At 39.3% G+C, this 25,210-nt stretch overlaps 1 pseudogene; it reads right to left on the bottom strand.

The window, feature by feature from the left end:
- Window positions 1-10,988: 10,988 nt before the first annotated feature.
- On the bottom strand, window positions 10,989-11,608 carry LOC147425440 (chlorophyll a-b binding protein CP24 10A, chloroplastic pseudogene; annotated as a pseudogene).
- Window positions 11,609-25,210: the final 13,602 nt, after the last annotated feature.

Raw genomic sequence — 25,210 nt, 5'->3', positions numbered from 1 at the left:
CTTGAATGTTTTCTCACTTAAAAATTGTGGCAAGATCCTTGAAACCAAACTATAATAAATAGTAATATCTCCTTTGAGTTGCTTTCGTAACATTCTCAACCGGGGGTAAACATTAGCTTCTCTAGTTGAAAATATAAATGAACCTTGAACTTAACAGAATATGTCTTTGAGAAAAATATTAAATAGAATCATATATCAATGATGGTTGTCGACTTTGCCCTATTACTAGACCATTTAAGTCCAATATTACATTTAACATTCATTTTTTGGGATTTAGTGAGATTAAAGTAGTTGCATCAACACCCCTCACTTTCATGTCTACTATAGATCGAAATCTCTCATCCATTGCTTCATAAGATGTACCAAAGAAACCTTATATAGTTGCATTTAACAATCATTAATAGGATTCAATTCTTCAAGCGAGACATTTTCATAGGCATGTGGTAGGCTTTCAATAACTTGATTGTAGCAATCTTTATCTACCTTTGACAGTTTATGTTGGAATATAGAACTTCAAACATCGCTCCTAGAGAAGGACAATATATTAATAATCAGAATGCTTGACATGAGTATTGTCATCTACATAATCATAGTTCTTCTCAAATATTTCCTATCTTTTTCTATAAAACAATAAAAATATATTTATTTAGGAGCTCTAGTACCCACAACTTAGCTATTTTAGATTTATAATTTACACATCAAATACATGTAAAGAGACCATATCTAAATCATAGTTGTCCTAGATATTCCATTTAGCTATTCTAGTGATGATATTGAATAGTGTGATCCTAGCTTAAGTACTTGACCTTTCGATACTCACCACTTTCCTTGTTTAAGTAGGCTATGTGAGATATAGAAACTACAAATGCATCTACATTCAACACTTCTTCAAAGAAACAACATCTTAAGGAGGGAAACTTATAGATCCAACCCTTAGCCATTCAAATCGAGCCTAATTTTAATTCTAAAAGCATGTATAGATTTTGAAACACCCTAGATCAATCACATGACCATTCCAGTCAATGGTTGTGGGAGGTCTGCAGGGAAATTTAGGTTAAAGAAGAGAGCTGGTGTTGAGGGGTAGCTCAAATTTGTTGGGCTGTCCTGCAGAGGCGCTATCTATAGAGGAAAAAAAGGAGGAAAGAAAGAGAGGAGAGGAGTGATGGGGTGGTAGGAGCTATAGATTGTGTAGAGAAGATGGAGGTAGAGTGCAGGCTTGATAGGCTCGGCGTGAGGAGCTTCTTTATACTCTCCCATCCCACTCTCGATCTCCAGTTGATTGAAACGCATTCGGAAGGTTGCCGAACGGATGTCTACAATGAGAGAGAAACATAGAGAGAGAGGGAGAGAGGGAGGAGGCAAGTAGGCAACTATGAGCGAGCAAAGGAGAGAGGGAGGGAAGCAAGTTGGCAGCTTATATGGGCGATCGATCAGCAGGTAACTTGGTAGTTATAGCGGCTTATAATAAATGCAGGCTTATGCAGCTACTATTTGTGAGATAGACTCCAAGCAATGTCCTGATCCACAGCCTGCTGCTCTGCACTGCCGCTGTCAGCACGACATAATCTCCATCACGTGCTCTCTCTCTCTCTCTCTCTCTCTCTCTCTCTCTCTCTCTCTCTCTCTCTCTCTCTCTCTCTCTCTCTCTCTCTCTCTCTCTCTCTCTCTCTCTCTCTCTCTCTCTCTCTCTCTCTCTATGTGTGTGTGTGTGTGTGTGTGTGTGTGTGTGTAGCACCGCACGCCAGTGCGCGCACCTTAAGGTAGACTGGTAGTTCAAAACTTCAAAACTTCAAGGGTAGGTTCACCGTTCTCTCTCTCTCTCTCTCTCTCTCTCTCTCTCTCTCTCTCTCTCTCTCTCTCTCTCTCTCTCTCTCTCTCTCTCTCTCTCTCTCTCTCTCTTTCTCTCTCAGTTTATGCCCATTCAATGCATGTTCAACTCTCCTCATCTTAAGGTCTCTTGGGATAGTTTCCTACGACATTAAAATTCTCTTCTTTATAGCTTTTCAATCACCCAAGTGTGGTAGATTGATTATGCCATTTCCCTCTTGAATAAAAGTTCTTGAGTTCAACTCTACTTGTCGATTCGGAAAAATGTGTCTCAACTTAAAATTTTGTCGTTTTCAATTTCAAAAATTCCGGTTTAGAGCAAGAGGAAAAGGAGAAATTCCACCCCAAAATAGAGAAAAACAATGCAAAAACCCAAAACGATAACCTAATTTGCTAAAATCTCTTGCCAAATTCCACGAAATAGATTTTGTATGTTTCAAAAAATGAGTTTTCTTGAACATTGATGAGCAACTACAAGCCTAAATATGGTGCCTATGGACATCAAGTCCCTAATAGCTTTGCAAGGTAATGACCCATTCATCCTTAGTCGATTTGAGAGGATGGATGGGGTAATAAGTTTGTACTTTGGAACCTCGGAAAGAATCTTATTATAAGTAACCTCATCAAACAAAACCATAATATTGTGGACCTTCTCCTTCTGCTTTCCCTTGCTCCATTTCTTCTTCTTCTGCTTGCCCAATGCCGCCTGCTCTGTTCTTTCTCTCTCTGTGTACCGCTGCACGCTGACGTGCATTCTTGAAGGCAATTTAGATGGAAACCAAGTGTTGCGGCAAAAACGTTGTTGAATACACAAACAGCCATGAGAGCCTCTCTCTCTCTCTCTCTCTCTCTCTCTCTCTCTCTCTCTCTCTCTCTCTCTCTCTCTCTCTCTCTCTCTCTCTCTCTCTCTCTCTCTCTCTCTAGCACCACATGTCAGCGTGCACCCTTGAAGGAAATTATTTCAATTATGATGATGTCTTTCTAGAAAATTTAAGGCATAGAATTCTATTAATTTTTTATTGTTGTTTTTGTAAATTAATTTAAAAAGGTATATATTGGTCAATTCAAGAAAAACATGATTTTATTGTAACAAAATAAGTCTTTCATAATTAATGGTGTTTGTCAGACACGTGTCGGGTAAAAAGGGTGCCCTTGTATGAAGATGACAACCTTGTAGTATGGGCAAGGCAAGATGACATGGAAGGGATGATTGGTCTATAAATGGACTAATGAGGTGCGATAAATTGCTATCAAATTGATGTGGCTTAGATGAGGAAGGGTGCACATGCTCTCAAGTATAAATGACAATCACGAACCAAAATACTAGACAAGGAAGCACTTACCTTACAAAAGGAACATAGGATGACTTGAGCATTAAGTAAAGGTCTAGAGCTCTTATTAGTCTATCAATCTTACTTCATGCTCAAACATAGGAAGCCCAAGCCAGAAAGATCCAAGCCAAAGAAGAGTAGAAGCTACAATTAGATAAATAGAGATTGAGCCAAAAGATAGTATTTTCAAATATTGTGCTACTTTTTTTTAAAGTAAACTTTGATCTTTTGGAATCTAGGAGGTAGTCTATCCATTGAAAACTCATTTTGTTGTAGTGCATTAATACATTAAAAACAATAAATATTTTGTTGATGATAAAATTTACTATATTGCGTACAAACGCTTACTCGGGTTTGTCTTTTCTCGAAAGAACTCGCTCGGTCCATGGTAAGACTCAACTTCTACAAATCAACTCCAGATTTGTCGAAGTTTGGGGATTTAGAACCTACTTTGTAAGATCTTTTCAATGATATGTTGGTTGATAGGGTTTTGAAAAAGCATTTATATACTTCACTGGGTTGCCCACTTTGGACAAGAGAGGCAAAGTCAAACCTCCTTATAGGGCCCCTTTCAGAGTCCAAATTTTCCCTAATGAATCCTATAAGTTTGGATGCAGAAGACATCCTCAGATCAGCTGAGAATGGATAAGAGGAAGAGGAGGTGAAAGAAAATTCACAGGAAAGGACTGAGGAGAAGAGTGATCATGAAGAGGGAGAGTTTGACAGGGAAGAGATACATGATGAGGAGAAGGGCAATGCGAACTTCAAGGAGCTAGGTCGTGGAGGGGGAGGGGCTGAGGAAGAAATGCATATTGAAACTCTCTCTAGAGAGGGAGGGGTTGAGAAGGAATAAGATCATGCAGAGGGAGGGGTTGAGGAAGTTTATGCAGAGGGAGGGGTTGAGAAGGAAGAAGATCATGCAGAGGGAGGGGCTGAGGAAGAAATTCATATTGAAACTCCCAACCCTCAATCAAAGCCCTCCACCATTCCATTGATAGAGCCTGAATATCATCAACAATCAACAATTCCTGAACCTCAAGAAAACCATACCACAGTAGATGTCAATTCATCTGCTAAGGACAACTCTACAGACGAAAGAGCCTCAGATTACAGAAGCACAAGGGACTGAGGAGAAAAAGCTAAAGGACATCATCTTGGACAAGACAACCTCCACACCAACCAGACCCAGTATGAACCTTTGCTAAACATTCACATGGTTGTATTGGTAATAACCAATGTAGAATAATATGAAAGTCATCCTACAGTCTAACTACTTATTTGTTTTACAAAATGTTCATGTGCCATTTGATGTTGACAACACTTTGTTGATAGATGAAAAACTACATAAGGGTTTGCTTAATCCACCGGGCACAACTCTCTCCCCACCCTCATTTCAAGGGCATCAGCATGACTTCTACCTAGAGAAAATTTTGATCTCATATCTGCAAAAATTATTTTAAAACCCCTGTTTCTTAATTTGTACTTACAAATACTTTGAAATGCTAACTATGTACATTCAAATAATTCATTGTACCTATCAATGTGGTGCCAATGGTGTGTGTGTGTGTGTGTGTGTGTGTGTGTGTGTGTGTGTGTGTGTGTGTGTGTGTGTGTGTGTGTGTGTGTGTGTGTGTGTGTGTGTGTGTGTGTGTGTGTGTGTGTGTGTGTGTGTGTGTGTGTGTGTGTGTGTGTAAGAGAGAGAGAGAGAATGTAGAGGAATGGAAGAGTGATTGAAGACACCCTCACACAGAAGAGCAACATAAGACAACAAATTTTGCATATATTGTACAAAATGTGAAGAAATGACACATACTTTGAGAGAGAGAGAGAGAGAGAGAGATTCATCTTATTGTTGAAATCAAGATACATCCAAATGGTCAAATTCATCTCACTTTGAAATAAAATATTTCAATTGAAAGAAGCGTTACAATGGAATACATTAATATAGATTTCAACTGAAGCAAAAGTTATAGCCCAATAGAATTCCTCCAAGTTACATTGACACAATTTGAACTCGGCCACCCAGCTCTCTACAAACAATCTGTTTTTCCCTTTGTTGCATTACCTTGCATCCACCGAGCAAGAAATAGAACAAGGGTGGCTTATTGTCCGCACTCTCCTCCACTATGTGATGTCGGAGTTGAAGAAGTTTGCATTGCTCCCTTATTTTGATCATTGTCACAAGGTTGAGCTCTTTGTCCACCACCTCCAGATCTATGACAACGTAATTCTCCAAGCCTACTGACTCTTGATCAATAGGCACATATCAACCTGCAACAAACTAAGAGCGCTTGTACAAAAACAAGATGATAAGTGATCGTGTGCCGATCATGTACTTGGCAACCAGAGTGTCAAGTGCAATCTCGCAGCATATGCCATCCACCTCTTTAACATACCATCCTCCATCAAGAAGCTTGTCATAGAAGGAAGAATCTAGATATTTACATACTAGCATAGACTCCATGTGACATGTACATGGGAGGTGTGAAAAATCTCAACATATAAAGTAATAGAATAGAAATTAGCAATATTTACCAATTTGGTGGGTATAGAGTTTTGAAGGGACCTTTGCACATCCCTATACAGCTTGCTCCGGAGAGCTTCACTCATTGTTGTTTCGGGGACAAGCTAGTCCATGGAAGTCCAATTGGTTGGTAGAGGATCCTTAACCAATGTACCTTTTTTATTTCTTTGGTTGAGCTAATAAAAGTGGCCGTATAAGAAAATTCCGTCAGCTACAAGGCTCCTACTAGATCTTCCAACATATTGTAAAGCACCAATGTGAGCATGGATTATAGATATGAGGCCTATAGTGCACTCCACTAGCTCCCATTCCTTGTACAAAGAAGGATAAAAAAATTTAAGTACAATACCTAAATGTAAGGGACCAAAAAGGTCTAAAAGGAAGACAATAAAAGGAAGGATAAGAAACCACTTACAGTTGCATCGTGGGTGATGCCATTTTCAATCACATCAGAGTGAGTGAAGAAATGTTGAACTAAACCTCTTTCATAGTCTTCTTACCAAAGTCCACTTTAAAATCTAACACTCATGCTTTCCATGCAGAATGAAAAATATTTTTTGTAGAGGATCTTTTCCTCCTTCTTTACTGCATGAGAACCCAAGAACCTTTGCATATTATCTGCTCTTGCCATTGACTGTCTGTAATGATGGAAATTTGAGTTGGAAATAGAGTTGATGCTACTGTTTGGCCTCCTTGGTAGACTCATGGTGAGGCTTCAGTACCTTGATGGCTATCAAAGTCCCTTACCAGTGGGTCCACATATTGATACCGCCAATCTCATAAAAACAAGATGTTACCTCACAAAGAATTTTAGATTCATCAGATTTTGGAATGTTTCCCTATTTCTTGATTTATTTCAGCTATTTTCTATGTTACATTGCCTTGTTGCTCATTTGACATGCTTTCTTTTCTCTCTCTTCATATGGGCCTCTAAAGACCTCCAAAAGCTCCTAATGTATGTTTAAACTAGAATAATTTAGTAAATTATACATTAATAATTTTTCAACATTTAAACTATTTCAATCAAGTTGTGCTTTAGTTGTATAATTTTATATTGATTGTTAAAAATATTTAGAGAAAATTTTGATTTAAAATTCTCTCTAAAAACTAGAATTAAAGTTAAGAAATTAAGAAAAAGTATTTTACTAAGTGCTTATTTAGTTTTATTATCGTTGGAAACGTATGGAATTATTAAATCCCAATTTTCTCTATTTTATCATTTATTTTGACTAGCATGGTTATTAGTTTGTATAATCATGTAGGAGAAACAAATTCTCTAGAGAGAGAAGAAAAGAGTTTGAAAGGAGTGAGATAGTACACACACACACACACAGAAGAAGAAGAAGAAGAAGAAGAATAAGAAGAGAAGAAGAAGATGGAGAAGCATTCACTATATCCATGGCCACAGAGAGGGGGTGGGGGGGGGGGGGAGGGGGGGCATTCAAACTACCGCCCTTAGAAGCATTGTCACCCTTGACTAGACTTCCAATTTCTAAGCTTTCTTTTATCTCTTAAACATGGCCCTTCCCCTTGCATTTTAGCATTACCCTCGCAATGCATCATCTCACAGTTTTCTTGGGAAATTTGTGTTGAGGATTACAACCCACTTTGAATGGATAATGTCCTTAAGGAATCCCTCACAGCTAATGATTCTATGATGGGAGAACATAAAGTCTCTCTGTGTAGCCCCCTTGTGTGGTCTCACACATCTATCTTCTAAGATAGGACTGCGGTTCTCTTTTTCTTTGGAAAAATTCCTTGAGTACCTATTTTTTCCAACAAAAAAGATGCAAGATTCAATCGCCCAGCTCTCAACATTTTTTTTTCCAGTCTTTGGTTTGTTTGAGATCCTATTTACTAAGGTAGAGGACAAGCAAGATTCTTTTCTAGATCAACCATTGTGTTATGCGGCCAGGTTCTTCACATTATTTCTTGGCAGCCCATCAAGATGATAAAAGAAGAGCTCTTAACCAAATGCCCCGTTGGGTTGAAATGTTGGGCATACCCTCCTTCCATTGGCTCTGCATAGGTGAGATATCTCAATCCCTTGAAAAGGTTCTATTCTCCCTACTTTTCACTGTCCTAATGGGAATAAGGTTTTCATTCCCTGGCATACATATCATAATCTCCATGAAACCCTTGAAATTGAGCTTGAGGTAGCTGGAAAGCTCATCAGCTATCTCAAATGGGGCCACCTAGCTGGCTCCTACTTCCACTGTGATAATTTAGGCCATTTTTTCAAAAATCTCCCCACATTAACTCAAGCATCCTTTGAGATGATTCCCTCACATTTGAGGAAGAGTATGGACCCTCGTGAACACATATTCAAACACCCATTTAGCCCTTCTTACAAATCTATCCGAAAAACTCCCCCTCCACCAGTCTATGCTAGTGCTCTAGGAGGTATTTGCATGCCCATTCAATCTAAACCTTCATACTCCAAGGTAGTTTCAAGTAACATGCACAATTCTAACCCTAAGGTGCATGGCTCACATGTAGCAAGTACCTTAGCTCATCCTAAAGGCTCTCGTGATAAGGGAAAATTCCTTGTGGACATGGACGAGTTTGCTCCAACAAAAAAAATCCTTCAGACCTTGTGGCTACACATCGAGCTACAACTCTCATAAGACATATAACGTGCCCATATTCTTACCTTGTGCAACAATCCTTTGAGTCTTCTTATGTTCTTCCATGTATCAACCATGAGATTACACGACCTACAAACCTTACTCAACCATTTGACTAATAATACACTAAGTCTTTGTAATATTGCGCATATATAAAATACATCCAGGTACTTCACTTTTCCATCTATCAAGGACAATGGCACATTTTCTAGATGCATAATAGGATGTGATGTATTATCCGCAGTCCCAAAACAACTGAGGATATCCAAATTTTACATTTGTAAACCAATCACAATGGGTGGTTATGTGATTTGTTGCATGTAAATCCACAATTAAGAACATCCAAAGTTTACATCCTTAAACCAATCACCATGGGTGATCATGTGATTTGATGCATGTAGCTACATTATCACCACATTTTGATACATTTGTAGCATAACAAACAATTGCCTGGCTCACATGTACCCTTGCTAATGGTTACATAATTGTTTTGATACCTTTTCTGCAGATATTAATGCTCAAAGTGACCTTGCCTACCACAGATCTACATGTCCAACATCAATTTTCATTGTCATTTATACCTCTTTGACTCTAAATTTCTTCCAATATCCATATTCTATCTTTGATTGTCATACATCTATTGGTTTCCTTGATCCTTTTGTTTCCAACCATAGCCATCGCATTAACCTACACCTCATTCTCTGTCTTGACCTCTAGTGTTGTAGTAGACCTATTCAAAATTGTTTGTACCTTGTGAAGACAAGTTTTCACAAATTTTCTTCTCTTTCATAATCAGCATGGACTAAAGATCTATAAAACTCAGAATGTTCTCCTGAGCATGAATGGTTTTAAACTACTTATACGTTGGTCTTATACCATGCAAATAGAAATTGACTTTTCATATCATTAATAGTACCACCAATAGATACAAGGGATTCACATATATTCTTTATCTTCACGTCGTAGGGACAATACCTTTTTGTGGATTGAATTGATTTTGTCTTCAATTGCAACGAGAGAGAAGTTGTAGGCCTCCTAGGGGGAATTGGAATTCTATATATGCACAATCATGGTATCTTGTGCATTAAAGACAACCACTATATGACCTTTTGTGCTCTATCGTTCCAATATTTGAAGGCTTTCACCCATTGATGAGTAGAATTCTTTAGTGGCAATAGTAGTGCATCTTATACTCATCTTTAATGTACTCTCAAACAATAAGCTTTAATCATAAAGAAATTGGTCATTTAAACTCCAAGGTGTGGAAGTTGTTCATATCCCTAGCATTCAATTATTGTTAGACATGTTTGCAAAAAATAAAAAATCTACACAAAAACTTGCAACGCACCAAAAATAGCATGTATTTGTCACAACTCGTGACCATACTGTGCACATATGCACAGGCACATTACAATGTTTCACACTATCATAAAGTAGCTATGAGAACTATAGCACAAACTAGTTTCTTGAAACACCAACATAGGGAATCTACAAAATCTTGAACCTTAGTATTCATACATGCAAACTCACTCCAAATCCAAAATGGAGGTCAAGAAACATTTGAAATGGAAACCTAGCTACAAAAATGCACTACAATGGACTACATAGAGTCCCAAACTACATGATGTCCACAAAAATTGCAGCAATCAAAAAGCATTGCCAATGCCTCCCAAAAATCTTCAGAGTGGGTGTAGTATCAACACAAGAGGAAAGACAATGAAGAAACCCTTACCCTCAATAGGCTCTGCTACTCCTCTTGCTTGCCACTCAAACTTCTTAGGCACAACCAACATTCAAGATATTTTGGAATCTCAGAAGGGCCCTCTAAGGAAATCCATGTCATCATCTCCCCTCTAAATTGGATGTACAATGATATTTTTATAGTAAGCATCAAAACTTGCAAAGATTGAGATTTAAATTCTACTAATCAAGAGTTATTTGATGATATGTGGGTTATAGGGTTTGAAAGAGGGAAGTAGTTGCTACATCCTCCACCTCTTGCATTGTTTTGTTAGATTCACACCCTCCTTAAAGGAAAGCATGATGGGGTAGGATCCTCCCACTACACTGAAATGACAGTAACTAGAGATTCTATTTTGATCAATAAATCTGACCAATAAGGTGGGTGTTACATGGGTAATACACTCAGCTTTCTTGATCAAAATAGAATCTTCCATGTAGCACCTACCTGCCTCTTCCAAACCCTATTGACCCATACATCACCAAATAGTTGTTGACCGGTAGAATATAAATCTTCAACCTTTTCAAAGTTTGAAGCTTGGCTACCAACATCTTACTATACGTCCACTTTGGAGGGGAAACAAGGGAGAGGCAATGACATGGATTTCCTTAAAAGTCCCTTTTGAGAGGCCAAAATTTCCCTAATGTCTAAGATACCATGTGAAGAGATAGAGGAAGAGAGAGCCTGATTTTTTGCAAGTGCTTGCAAAAACTAAATATGTGGGTGCTTGCACCCACAACTTGTTGTGCATGTAAGGGCAAGGGTCCTAGGTAGGGCCATACCATGTGGGCACATAGCCCCTTGCCTAGGCCTTGCCTAGAACCCTTAGTGTGAGGAAAAGGGTCATAGGCAGGGCCTGTGAAAGGAGTCTTAACATAGCCCGAGTGAGATTTTCCGAGCAAAGTAGAACCCGAGCGAAGATCTAAATGGAATGGACTTCAGAGCATAAAAACCATGGCAAGGAGAGCATGCTTCATCTCTGCGAGCTTTAACCTCTCCAACTTAGAGTAGGTGGGAGTGTACTTGCCATTCTTTAATTCATCATGAAACATAAGAGGGTTGAAGAACTTGCCACCAAAGTATCCTTGGAGACCTATGGCATTTGCAACTTTTTTGTGTAGGACCAAGGGTTAGCCCACTCCACACAAGCAGCATTGCAAAAGAGAATGGAGCAATTTCTCTAGGCTGAGCTCCAACTTGGAACCAAGGGACTCCACCCCATGCTTGCCCCATAAAGATTCCCACTACTACTGGCAACTACGTCCTTTCCAAGTTGGAGGGTATCAAAACCATAGTCACCAAGAAGTGATCTGTCAAGCCATTCATGATCGACAAGGTTGCCACCTCCCCTAACCCCAGGAAGCCACAAATTCTTTTAAGAAGAGGGCGGGAAAAGACCTTCTTGGTGGCCATGCAAATGAGGCGAAGAGCCATTGAAGGGGTTGAAGGAGAGGGAGGAGTAGGAATTCAAGGAAGAAGTTGCTAAAGAAGAGGACGGGGATAGAGCGGTATTGTGCAAAGAAGAGATTGATGAAGATCTTGCTGTAGCGGCCACCATAGCTACACATAGAAGCGAGCTTGCTTGCCAATTGCCTTACCTCACTCTTTTACTTGCAAGGAAACTCCTCTGTGTGTGTGTGCACGGGCGTGCATTCGAACTCAAACATGCCATCCCCTCAGAGATGGAATCTCTCTCTCTCTCTCTCTCCCCTTGATGTGAAACCTCATTGTTGGGTAAAGAAGACCCCTATCTCTAACTTCATGCTCGTGCTAACATGCATCCATTCTCTCTCTCTCTCTCTCTCTCTCTCTCTCTCTCTCTCTCTCTCTCTCTCTCTCTCTCTCTCTCTCTCTCTCTCTCTCTCTCTCTCTCTCTCTCTCTCTCTCTCTCTTTAAACCTAAAGGTTTTCAAGTAGCCAAAAAGTGGATGCTCTAAAAGATTTTTAAACAAAATAGACTGATAGCTCCTGCCTTTACATGTTAAATAGCTCTTTTGAAAGTAACCTTCCAGCACATGCATTACTTATTTGAAGACCACATGTGATCTTGCTCACTCTGGACACAATTGCATGTGAAACAACCTCAAGGAAGTGGTCAATTATACGACCCAATGTTTCTCTTTCCTTCTGCTCTGCTTTCACCAATTTAAGCATGACTTTTCTTGCAATTCCTTGGGGAGGTGTGAATGCTTCATTGAGAGGTCCATAACACGTTTGATTTGTTGGTTATGGGCATCAACCACTGACTGTGAAAGGCGTGCCAAAGCCTCCTTTACATCCAAATCATGGAAGCCCTAAGGTACCCCCCACGCGGAGGAGGGTCATCTGTAATTTCTTGCAAATTTCAATGGCCACTTCATTGACACACGCAAAATGCCATAAATCAGTAATTGGAAGGAGGGGGGGCGGGGGGGGGCAAGGCTAATTACATTGTAGTTGCCTCACTCTAGTGCCCAACTGTGTGCCTCGGGATCTCAAAAGATCTTCAATTTTCACTCTTGCTCCATGTTCAAGATTGACATGAGAGTGTTTTATCCTCGAAAGCCTCAGTTTTCTCACATCTCTCTACACTCAATCCTCCTTCCCCCCATCTCTCTCTCTCTCTCTCTCTCTCTCTCTCTCTCTCTCTCTCTCTCTCTTGGGCATGGAAAGGGTTGTGGAGTACATGCGTAAGACACAACGTAGCCCTTTGCATCGACTTCCTAGAATCGCATATGAAGCAAGTCAAAAGGTTCAAAAGACATGCAAGAGCAAAATACTAAGTTCGGGGTGGATGCTTGATATCAAGAAATGGTTTGGAAGATGGGATGCATGTCACTTGGTCAAGGATGCGTCGATCGACTCCCAAGTTAATGAGGCCTTCTTACAACGCCAATGTATCATGGCTTGGGAGAAATCTGGAGGTTCTCGCTTCAGCCATTACACCACACACGTTGCCCCAAACTACAAATCTCTCTTCTTCTCGGAACGAGGTAACCGAACCCATTCCTACATCCTTCAGCCCATCCCGTTGAGTGCGATCCGCACCATTGCCTCCATTCGTCTTAGCTCCCATTCTCTACGCTGCGAGACAGGACGTTGGGGCACTGGCGAGGAGTGTCATCGACTTTGCACCTTATGCCCTCGTCAAGTGCGAGAGAGTGAGTACCACACACTACTTGAGTGCTCAGCTTTTGACCACATTAGGTCCTCTTTTCCCCATATATTCAGCCATGAGCTCTCCCTACATACCTTCCTCTCCCAACCACGATGTGGACTCTCCATTGCGACGCTCATTTCAGCCATTTTTGAGCATCGAGAGTCACTTATGAACTCCACTCACACCACGTGACATGTTCATTTGGTCCCATAGGTCATATTTGACCTCCCAGGACGATAATAGAACTATCAACTATCAACTATCTATCTCTCTCTCTCTCTCTCTCTCTCTCTCTCTCTCTCTCTCTCTCTCTCTCTCTTCGCATTCCATGACTTCCGTAAAAGCTGGACGTGCAAATTTAGGAGATTGATAGCATTGGAAAACTACCTTCGTGTGACTACACATACATAATTTGCAGATCCGTCAATCAGTCCCCCTCACATACAACATAACGCAGAAAATGTTGGCACGCTTTGTCGAACGCTCTGGAGAATCGAGACTTCACGTTGTGCTATACCCGGATCCCATATGGTAGTTTGGCTCTTCACCAAGTAGCTATGCATCTAGGTGGACAAGTTCGCTGGCATCCAACACTGCATCGAATACTCTGTAGCAAGGACCAACGTCAAAACTTACCCTGCATCGTTTCCTACCTGCAAGGACCGCACACCGGCATGCAAACTATCCTGAGCAATATGTGGCAGATCTCCACATGTATACTTGCCAGACGCTTTCCAATAGTCCCTGTGCTCTCATCGGCTGCGAGGATACCCTTACCAGGGGTCGCAATGTACTTGGCAGTGGCAATAAGCAGCTACGTATTTACCCTCGAACGCGGCCATGGCGACTATAAGCTAGCAGGGTAGGGTCTCTCTCTCTCTCTCTCTCTCTCTCTCTCTCTCTCTCTCTCTCTCTCTCTCTCTCTCTCTCTCTCTCTCTCTCTCTCTCTCTCTCTCTCTATAAAAGAACTCAACGCGGCGTGCGCTCTTTGAGAGAGTTGAGTTTTTTTATAGAGAGAGAGAGAGAGAAACTTCTATTAAGCCCCACGCGAAGCTTGCGTTTTCTTTGTTGCACGCCAGTCATCGTAAGGTGGCCGATCAATGGTATCAGATCAAGCATGGCAGGCGCCCTCATAGCCAGGGGTAGCCATATCGGCTTTTTCTGCGGTGTCATGGGTGTACGAGTATGTGACACGGAGACACCCTAATGTTTCCCAACAATTGGATAGATCCCGATTCCGCATCCAAGACGTGGCTAATGAGGCGCGTGACTTGGCCGGCTTCGCCCTTTGACGGCAGCGCTGGCGTCGAGCTGCCCCTGGCGCGCTTAAGGCTACCACAGTTCTCTTTTTCTTCATTTTACTATTCCACTCGGCGACCTTCCAATGCTCTTAATATAATTTTGCTAGTATGGGAATAACCAAAAAGTCTCAAGGTACCTCCCTATAAAGACGTAAACCGGAATACTAGTAGAATTTTCAATTTTCAGAAATTTTTGAACTATTCTCTCAAAAAAAAAAAGTGTGTGAGAGAGAGAGAGACATAGAAAAACCCTTGCGCTCTTTGAGAGAGTTGAGTTTTGTGTGTGTGTGTGTGTGTGTGTGTGTGTGTGTGTGTGTGTGTGTGTGTGTGTGTGTGTGTGAGAGAGAGAGAGAGAGAGAGAGAGAGAGAGAGAGAGAGAGATTTGAGAGAGAGAAACCCTTGCACGCCGGCACGTGCTCTTTGAGAGAGTTGAGTTTTTAGAGAGAGAGAGAGAGAGAGAGAGAGAGAGAGAGAGAGATCCACGCCGAAGAGGAAGCAGAAGTGGCAACCATTTATGGACGACAACATGGCAACAAGATTGTTCTTATGTTTGCCGATAGCATCTATGCACGTTCTTTCTCTTTTGTGATACAACATTATGAAATAAGTAATGCATTCAATTTGCATCCATTAACTCTAATGGGAGAGCAGGTGAAGATAAAGGCTACTGACTCTTACTAGTGGTGAACAAATCTTCCTTCTCAATCATGGCCATTGTCAATTCTGAAAGGTTCGCATTGCTATTGAAAGCACGCAAGGCATTGGAATGAAGGACACACTAGTAATAGTCAGATGGTCCCTCCATAGTAGTTGGTATACTACATGAAATGCCTTCACAAAGCAGCCTACACATGGCACTCAAGCAAGCAAAGGATATCATTCAAGTTCAAGAACTATCTATGCATTATGATGGACATGTGGCATTTGAGTTACCATCTTTTGATCTATTTGTGCACGAACTTATGACAATTGCAACATGTGAATTTACCATGGAGAATAAGTTTTCACAAATAGAGTTTTGGAATATGCTCAACAAGATGGTTCAAAAGCAAAGATATGACTGTGTATCAATGTGTGTGTGAACAAATTAAAGAAAGAGTATGGCTCTTTTGTTTGAGACTATTTGAGATGAAACATGGTTACTTTGCTACACTATACTCTGTAGAGTAACTACTGAGATCTTGATCTAATCTTTTTCATTGCTTATGCTCGCTCGGTTTGTTGTCCGCTCGGAAGTACTCGCTCGAGGATTGGAATTCCTCCTGTGAAAGGGGCTATGAGCCCACACAACATGACCTTGCCTAGCAATCTTATCCTCATAGCACACAATGGACATGGAGGTTGAAAGTTGTTTACTCTTCTTCTTCTTCACTACTCAAATTGATAAGATGGTCTACAAAACATGACGAAATATAGCATACTCAGATAACTATGTATAACTATAAATGTGGGACCACTAGTGAGTGAGTTTACAAGATAAGGGTCATCAATCTTGGTAGGTAAAGTCCAATTATAGTATCATTAGCAATGATCTTCATGTCCAACTACCTTGTGCCTATGATAAATGCAAGTAAGAGGTCATCCAATCACACCATGTGTTGGATTTGATACCTCAAAACCAACAATGAGGGTTACAATACCAAAAGGTGGACACATAAGCAAACAATCCCTATCAATAAGTGGAGAACAGAGAAAGATCACATTCGCACATTGCATCTCTATTTTTCCCCCTTATGCATAATGATCAATGCTCTAGTTGTACAATTTCCCTACCAAATTCAATGATCAAGAAGCTTAAAATAGAGAATAATATCAACCAAGATCAATTGCATCCAATGCAAAGGCAACACAACATGTGATAAACCAAGGCATCAATTTTCCATGTCTTCACTGATAATAGGTAGGTTTATAGAAGACAAGAGAGAAAACAAAAACTATGAGTGATGACATCCAAAATTGTATGCTTCTTTGGTGGTTGAAAAGAGGTAGTTTAAAATTCAAATTCTTGTTTTTTGACTCATCCATGTCTACACAATGAGGATTTGGGGAGGCTACTAGGAGATAATTTGGGTTTTGTGGTGGAGGCATCTACAATGGGGATAGGCTCCATTTTAGTGTGAGAGATTTTTTTGGAGTTAGAGCTAGGGGGGATCAGGTAAAGACCCATTCATAATAAACATGACCATTGAAAAACTACACAGGAGGAAGCTTGATTATTAAACTAGGAAAAGACACACAAAAGAGTTGAACCTATAGCCTAAATCTTGGTATTGATTGTAGGTGAATCTAGTGGAGGTAGAAGCTAATTCTAAAGCCCACTTAGGTCCATGTGGAAGGCTCCCTAGAAGAGTGGGTTGTTCCTACAACATAGGAGATGATTTTGGAGCTTAGTGCAAAGTATATAGACCCTATTGTGAGTGTCATTTTACGTCATAAGATGGCATGTCATGTAGTTTCAATGTGCATGTAGTAATAGGTTGTTCATATACTATAGACCTTACTTAACACACCTCCATTGGGGTTTTAGACTATGTGAAAGCACTTTTATGTCTATAATGGCTCATCCTATACTCATGGGTTCCTATCAAGGTTCATACGCATACTCCATCATTTTTTAAATTTATGGAGTCCTTGCAAGTGTAAGTTTTAGGTTTCTTTGTCTCTTTCCGTTGGTCTAATTTTGGCATTGATTGGGTTGGATGCCATAGCCCTTAGGAAGTTAGATAAGAGGGTGGCAAGGTGGAGAAGACTCTATTGGCCCTAACATAGAGTATGGGGTGGCAGTCTTGAAAGGATGCAATTAAAGATTCAGCAACATTTGTAACTAAAGGCATTGCATGGTTGATAATTGGTATTGACATGTGTTACTATTTATTTTTTCAAAAAGCTCCATCAATGTGGTGGCCAAGTTCATTTGAAGTGTTAAGTATTGTATATCAAGAAGTGGTGTAGCCATTGTGTAATATCTCTCTCTCTCTCTCTCTCTCTCTCTCTCTCTCTCTCTCTCTCTCTCTCTCTCTATATGTGTGTGCGCGCGCGCGCGTGCACATGTGTGTTCATGTGTGTGTGTGTGTGTGTGTGTGTGTGTGTGTGTGTGTGTGTGTGTGTGTGTGTGTGAACGAACACACACACACACACAAAGAAAGAGAGAGCAAGGGAGAGAGGAAAAACATTCTTTAACACTAGAATGGTAACAGGACACTTTTATGTCCTTGGACACTTTTGTGTCCTGTTAAGTGACCATTTTGCTTGAATTATTTAAAGAGTATGAAAATGAATTTCTAGGTGATATATATCCACAAAGTTGCCTTATGAGCTGAAAAAAACTTAGCTTTTTTTTTTGAGTATCTATCTCACCATTAACCTTACTCTTGCACCACATTTTTGAACCATTAACCTTACTCTTGCACAACATTTTTTTTTTCAATTTTTGGTAACTATACCACTATAAACTTCATGTTTGTGAGGTTTAGATGGCTAAAGGTTAGGCCTTCATAGTTTTCAACATGTTTTGATGCTTGTAGGGAGAGCTAAGTGTTAAAATTGAAAGTTATGACCAATTTACAAGAATTGCATAATCCTTTTTTTTTCCCAAAATTAGCACTTTTATGATTTTTTGGTGGCTTTCTTGATATCCAAAATCAATTTTGATTGTGTAAGTGTAATGTATAACATAAATCTAATCTTTCTTGAGTTTTGGGGGACCTAATATGCTATATAGCATAGTTTATGATGATGGTTGAGTTTTTTGATTGCTGAAGAATACGATACATTTTAGAGTAGCAAGTATAACTTTCTCAATATTGCTAGTTTCTTAGGCCAATTGTGTGTATTTTGTAGGTAGTAACCATATCTAATCATAGACTACAAACTTGGCTAGATATTGAGTAGTTTCTATGGGTTTCTAGAGGTCATAATGCTAAACCCAGTTTTTTCATGTTTGTTGTATTTAGCACTTTATCATTGCCCCCAAAGTTCCAATTGTAAGAGATCCATTATCCTTTTGACATGCTCCATGGATCCTTTTGAATCCAGAGGCGCAAAGGGAACTAAGAAAACATGTATATAGTATCTGTATTGAGCGTGACTATAGAAACTTTGATGATAGGTCCGCGAATGGAAAAAATGCAACTTTTTTGTACCTATTTTTTTTGCCCAAAAAAAAATTAGTGAGGTAAAAGAAACCATATTTTTTGGTCACCAACCCATTGAAGTTAACGGGGCATTTTATCTCATGTCCTACAAAAATCTCCACTCTTATTTATATGCAATCAACCGTAAGAAATTGATGTTTTGGGCAAAATGCATTGGTCCATCAACTTTGGAGGCTTGTAATGACCAAGGGATGAGAAAAATTACAAGTTTCTCATTTTTCCCATATGTAGTAGTTATTTAACTATAAGCTCATGAAAGAATTTTTCAAAATGAGTGGATCTACTATGGTTTTGGATTTTTTTCACAAAACCCTGAAAGGACACTTTTATGTCCTGTTAGGTTACCATTCTAGTGTTAAGGAAGAATTTGGGTGTGAAAGTCATCAAAACTACTAATGATGGTTGGAAAAGGCTAACAGATGTCCATGGTGAAATTTTTGAACATTATTGAATAGTACCAAAGTGCTTGATGGATCGATCAAGTGTGGATACTGAATAAAGCACCCACTACATCATTTTGAGACTACTACTAGATTTGTCATTACTTTGCTAATAGTTTGGCTAGTATTTTGGTAGTGCCTTGCTATTGATATTGTTCATTGTGCCATTATTTTTATCCTTGAGCTATTGAGAAATAGCCTACCATTCCTTATTAATTTATTTTTATAAATAATTGTTTCTCTAGGCTCCCAATATGTATTCCCAGTCTAGGACAGTTCTACATTATTTTGGACTCATATTCTCATCTAGAACCCTCAACATTCTCTTTATGTCATAAATTGAGCTTTATGTTTCTAAGCTATTTAATTTGAGGCTTCTAATTAATATTCTATGTGTCTAAGTTTGGCACTTTTCCCATTGTCACAAAGGTGAGTTCCCAGCTTTTAATTTTTGGTGACCTCGACAGCAAGCTAATTGTTATTATATTAGGCACCCTTCTATTGTATGTGGTAATATTATTATGTTGGGATAGTTGGGTGTGCAATCGTTAATTACTATGTTGTCTTTATTTTTCACTAATAAGTGAGTTTATGTCATGTAGATTGGAACTTTTGAAATTGAGGATAAGGAATTGGCAACAACACTAATAATTTTTCTCAATCATTTATTTTAGCATAAGTGTTGTAGTTATTTTTCTAGTAGTCCTATGTGGCTCAATTGTACAAAGTTAGTGAGAATCTACCCTATAAAGGTTCATGCAATAAGGGATAGGAACCACCTTATCAACTCAAGTGTAAAGAGGGGCCTCTATTTTTTGGCAAAAATCTAGTTTAATAAGGAAATTAAATACCCAAATCCAAAAGAGATGCAATGGAGTTCAACGCTATCACTATAGGCCATTCATTTGCAAGATTCTCTCTCTTCTTCTCTTAAGCTATGCCATGTGCAATAATCTTGTCTACATCATTCTCTCTTACAAGCTTTCACATTTGACTATGTTTATATGTGTTTGTGTACATTGTGTCTTTGTCTACCTATGTGTGAGTACTTGGAAAGGGCAAGATGGTGAGAGATATTGGAGTGTGTGTGTGTGTGTGTGTGTGCGCGCGCGCACGTATGCATGCGTGTGTCTGTGTGTGTGTGTGTGTGAAAAGCTTGAATATTTTTGGCACCCATTTTCCCGATCTCCCAATAGTGGTATCAGAGCCGTCATTCTTGAAGTTTCTTGAAAAAGCTTTGGAAGAGCCAATCTCTGCATACAAAAAGGAACTAAGAGAGGAAAACTTCAAATTGGTTCACAAAAGAAGCTAGAAAATGTTTGAAAGGGCATCAAAGGTTTTACCAAGAGCAAGGGTTGAGTTAAGACTTCAAAGACCCACTCCAACAAGCATACTTTAAGATCGTGATGCTTTAAATACTTATCCAAAAGGTCTTGATCACAAGACAAAATTGCGACCAAAACGTCAAAAAATGAAAGAAAATTGCAATCCAAGCAATCCTCGAGAAGCAATCTTCTATGTAAAAGAGATGGACTAATCAATTTACCACAACTCTTGCCTATTAAAAACAATATGTTTGTTTTTCTCTCAAGCTCGCTAATTGCGTGGAAAAAACCCCCTGCATATGAAGGAAAGAGGTTTCAACCTCAACCCAATTTGACATGGGTGGCCCCAAATTGAATTTCCCTATGGTATTAAACACTTTTTCCTTCTTGTTGGCAGCCCAAAACACCTTCTGCATGTCGCTACCTCCTCGAATCACTCTCACACATTAGGAATGGCCACAAATTAAAGCACTCTCTTTTTGTCCACCCAAATTAAAGCACTCTCTTTTTGTCCACCCACCAAACTCCAAGGGACATGCAACATTTAAGGGTGAATTAACCCTCAAGTTCTACTACAGATGTTGAATTTGCACTTGTTCTAAAGAAAAACAAAATTAACAAAAAGGATTTCACTTTTAAAGATTTTGATGGCAGGAAAGATGCTAGCACTATTTCAGCATGGGTTAGTCAATTCGGCAGTTATTTTTATGACAAAGACTTTCCTAAAAGTGAAATGGTTAAATGTGCATCAAATCACCTCACTAGTAGTGTTGCACTATGGTGGAATGCCACCAAACAAAACAGTTGATGTCCACATTGGCATGCATTCAAAAAGTTATTTATACCTCAATTTTTAGCCACACAATACAAAGATAAAGCACGATGTCAATAGGATTTAATTTGTCAATGGTACTTAATTTGTTAGGATAGAAATAAAGATGTGCAAGCCTATATTGATCATTTTTGGAACTATCTCATTCAAATGCAAGCCATTGAGCATGTTAGCGGCAAAGTATTAAAGCTTAAATACATCTAGGGGTTAGCACTTCAAATTGGTGTTAAGGTGGCCATGTTTGAGAAAGATTCACTATCCAAAGCTATTAACTTGGTTGTTAATGCGGAGAAGAAGAAAGGTGGACAACAAACACACATGGACCAACCTACTAGCATTAATCGTAAAACAAGAAAGTGTCCTTCTCTTCTAACTTTGACATGAACTAGAATCAAAGTTGAACTTTCTTCAAGAGACACAGATTTGACAATTTGCTACACTCTCACCCCTATGGTAACAACAACAGCAATATGCAATAGCATGGTAGCCACCCAGAACCATCAATCAAGTTTTTTGGCGTCTGGGATGAGTAGGATACTTCCATGAGAGGTCTACTATCATTTTCAATTGATCTCGTGATGAGAGAAAAACAAGCGGGCCAAATTGCTCTTGATGCACCCACGTATCCGCTCGTTGCCTGCCCTCAGCTCTTGCTATCCAGTGTTCACACGGTCCTACTCTAGTTCGGTTTGCAGATATCATTATCTTTTAAAGAAATTTGCAACCAATGACAAATTTGCAACTTGACCTTGCACCTTGGGCCCTTTTCCCATGTTGGAACTTGTCTCGAAGGGACCTTGCCTCCAGCTCCTTCCTCAAGCTTCAACTTGCCTACTTGGCTACTGCTTTGGTTGCTCAACTCTTATCAAGACGTGCTCCTCCTCAAACTCTTGACTGAGCTCAAGTTTAGGGATTGCAAGATCTTGCAAGTATATTTCAAGCCAATTTATTAAGGTCTTGAATCTAAGATTGTATTCCCATTGAAGAGCTCAAGGGGAAGATTTGTCTTGTGTTATTTATTTTATCATATTGTATTTGGGCAAGAAACTTTCCATAGAGATAATATTTCTATTTGGAAAGGCCCCCATTGCATATTCTAAAATTCCTAGCATATTGCATCCTATGCATAAAAATGGGCATCACTCTATTATATAGATGATATGCTCTATACAATCTATGACTTATACGAAGACAGAAACCAAGGAGATGATGAAGATGAAGAACATGAATAGGAGTCAAGGACGAATAAGACCACCATGACACATGGAGAAACATAATCTTCACCACTTTTATGATTATGATGTACTCTAGAATTGAACCTAGGCATGATCAACTGGCCACCTTTGTGTACCATAGAGTGATGAATCAAATTGAAACACCTATGATATATCATTGTGCCATCATAAACCGTAATGATGAATCACCTTAGAGTATCCATGACTAGTTCATGGGGAAGTTTGTTGGGATTGCCCTAGCCGTGGAGAGCTATGGAAATACCCTCTCTCTCTATGACATGATTTTCATACACTTCCATGAGGCATACATGCATGCATGCATGACATACATCCATGACACATGAAGATTGCATTAAATAATGTCCAAAGACTGCATTAAATAAAGCCCATGATCTCTATCCTTTAGAAGCCTTGATTTTACGCTATAAAAGTGCTATGTACTTCGTTCATTATTAATCTAATGCATTGTCTACTATGCGTACAAATTGAGTCTACATTTTGATTAGTTGGTAGCTGAATCTATTATGTTAATTGCCCATGAACGCCACTAACACCTACTCTCCCAAATCTTAAGGGCCTCACAATGCACTTATAGAGAATGAAATGTGGACTTTATGTGATTTTCCTCCTAGAAAAAATTCCATTGGTACAAAGTGGCGAAATGTAAGCTGGATGGTGAAACTGATCGCTACAAGTCTAGACTTGTTGGAAAAGGTTATGCACAACAAAAAGGCATTAACTATGAAGAGACTTTTTCTCTCACTTGCTATATGACTACTGTTTGTTTTCTATATTCATTGGCAACTCATTTTGGATAGAATGTACATCAATCAGACATCGTTCCTGCGTTCTTAAGTGCTGATATATTTGAGGAATTATATGTAACGCAACCTCACAGTTTTGACAAGAAAGGACAAGAAACAAAAGTGTGAAATGCAAGGAATATTTTTATGGGTTGCAACACTCTCCTCGTGCTTGGTACGAGAAAGTTGACACTCATTTGGTTAAACAAGGCTTTCATAAGAATCCAACTGAAATCACTTTGTATGTCAAACATGAGGTTGATGTATATCTCATTATTGTTTTGTATGTAGACGATTTCATGATTACTAGTCCAAATGAGATGCACATTGCTGAATTCAAAAGTCCAAATGAGATTCACATTGCTAAATGAGATGCACATTGCTGAATTCAAAAGCTAAATAATGCTACTTTCAAGATGAAAGACTTGGTCTTTTGGCATCGTTACGTGGGCATATAGTTTCACTATGATGGAGGTATTGCTTTGTGTCAAGCAAGATACATAGAGACATTACTATGTAAGTTTAGACTTGAGGACTACAAAACTTTTGCTATTCCAATGAAAATTGAAATTAAGTCTTCATGACATTGGAGATCTTGTTGATGTCACTCTTTTATTAGTTGTTGGATGCCTTATTTACATATACAATACGAGACTGAATATTCATTTTGCAATCTCACAGGTTAACAAATTTATGCATAGCCCAAGGTCTAAGAAAATTGGCATGCTATTAAAAGTATCTTTCAGTACCTAGGTAGCACTTTACATATTGGGTTGTTTTATCCCAAGGAAAAATCATTGCCGCCAAATTTGCATGCTTTTTCGGACTCAGATTGGGCAAGTTTTTGTGACACACGAGTGTACACAAGTGGCTTTTGTTTCATGATTTTTAGTTCGTGCATATCATGGTTGAGCAAGAAGAAAACTACTATGGGCACTTCCAGTAGTGAAGCTAAGTACATGGCAGTCTTCATAGTAGCTATGGTTGAGTGTGTATAGCTCAGACATCTTACGGCTTATTTGGGTGTTGGATAAGACTCTGCCAACATCATCTACACTAACAATCAGAACAAATTGGTAGTTGCAAGGAACCTAGTCCTTCATGCTCACATAAAGCACATTGAGGTGCATCTCAGTAGGAGAGGTCATCTTGGCTTATGTGCCGACACCTTGTAAATCTATTCACAAAGGCATTGCTTCATGAGAAGTTTTTTCATAATGCTTTAGGCTTTCTTCCTTTTGTGGATTAATCATGCCTAAGGGCATGGCACTTACCTATACACTATGCGCTAGCTCTTGTTCACCGCATCACTCCCAGGGGGGAGATTTGTTACCATATATGTGGTAGCAATGTGTGTGAACACACTTAGGAATTCCGCGGCTTTCCCTCACTAGGCGGTTTTTTCTCCCGTGCATTGTATATATTCCATCACTCTAGGGCTAACTTATCTTTCTATTTGGGCATTAAGAAACATGCTCTCTGTTGTGTGACTTGAGCTTCTTCATCTTCTCCAAGTTGTGTGTCCAACCCTAATTCCAACATATTTAAGCCAAAATGGGTAGTTTGTGCCCATTTTTTCCCAAAAAAGACTCATTTGAGCATAACACAGCCAAACAAGATGGGAAAGTCCCTAAATTTGTGGAAAATATTGACCTCAAATATCAACAGTTTTTCTCTTGCTATGATCTCTAGACACACCTTAAATGACCATGCATGTCAGCTACTATTTTTAGACAATAGTCACTTGCATCAAACGAGGCTCTGCACAAGACAAGTGTTACACCATGATGCACTTGACCAAGCACATGCAATAAGCATGCTCAAAATGGGACCTTGTGCATATGCAATGGAAGAGTTATTGTATGGGCAGCCAAATTTTAATCTTTGGATCTCCTATTTGATGTCTTTCACTTGGGTTCCACGATTGTGCCC

The sequence above is a fragment of the Adiantum capillus-veneris genome, chromosome 25, assembly GCF_014529385.1.
Source record: "Adiantum capillus-veneris isolate H3 chromosome 25, ASM1452938v2, whole genome shotgun sequence".
NCBI classification, from domain to species: Eukaryota; Viridiplantae; Streptophyta; class Polypodiopsida; order Polypodiales; family Pteridaceae; genus Adiantum; species Adiantum capillus-veneris.
Note: the sequence above shows the minus strand (reverse complement) of the source record. Positions and strands in the feature narration are given on the sequence as shown.